We start from the raw sequence: 1,155 nt of genomic DNA on the forward strand, positions 1-1,155 counted from the left end.
GGTCAGAAAGCAGGTTGAGGGTTGGCTAGGAAGGATCCCATCAGACGCAGGTCTCCTGAAAGACCCTTCCTGATGGCTTTAATCTACTCCAGGTAGAAGACTGGTAGCAGCAAGCATGCTGGGCTGCGTGCGAATCAGGGGCCCGGGGTCTAGGCTGCTGTGTGATTTGTGATCACTGTCTTCTATTCTTTGGATCGCAGCTGTTTTCATAGTCAAATGAGGAATATGGGTTAGATAGTCCCTTCCAGGCAGTAATATATCACGTGGCCACTACACCCAGTATCTCCAGATATCTGCTTTCCTATGGCTATCTATTTCATTAAATCGATTCAAATGTATGTATAATAATACAGGAACTGTCGCAAAACGGGATAGGAAGAAAATTTGGTCTCCGTCGCAGACAGACAAGGCTGACATAGAGAGACCCAAGACAAGAGATAATGAAACAAATCGTTTTTTAAAAAATTAAAAGTTAGAATAGAAAACAACATTCAGGTGCCATTGGTAAGCAAAGTGAGAAATGTATGCCACGGGCAGCTGATGGAGAAGCTCTGGGTGCTGCGTATTTAGACAGAGAAATGCTCTGTTTTCTAATATCTTCCTATCCTGAGTTTCAAAGAGGAAACAGGATTTCACAAGCAACTTGCATTTTTTCAAACCGGAGAGAAGCAGGACCTCTAAGCTTGGCAAGGCTAAGCAGTGGGGAGCTTGCCTGAGGTGGGAGTGGTCTGATCTGACAATGAATGGTGGGGGGGGCAGTTGACCAGAGACAACACAAGCAGCTGTGTGTGGCTGCTCTTTACGAAGCAAGTTTTAATATCACATTTCTAAGCACCCTCAACAAAGCACAGTACATTGCACCGTTCCCCCCCACCCCTCAAAACTCATGCCTTCCGGGGAGGAACGGACAATCTTTTTCTGACACTCTGGTAGAGAGAAGCGACTTCCCTTCCCAGTCTAGTATCCGCAATTGTGCGGGCAGTTGTAAAGACTTCACAGGCAGGCGACTGGGCAAAACAGAACAGCGGCGGCAACAAAAGTGCAGGGACTACGGAACGTAGCCCTCTCTGAAACACCACCTTACATTATTCCAGCCAGATCGCTTTCATGTGGCTAACCTCTCGAATTATTTATAGGAGATTGATTCATATACTT

The sequence above is a fragment of the Martes martes genome (assembly GCF_963455335.1).
Source record: "Martes martes genome assembly, chromosome: 16".
NCBI lineage: Eukaryota > Metazoa > Chordata > Mammalia > Carnivora > Mustelidae > Martes > Martes martes.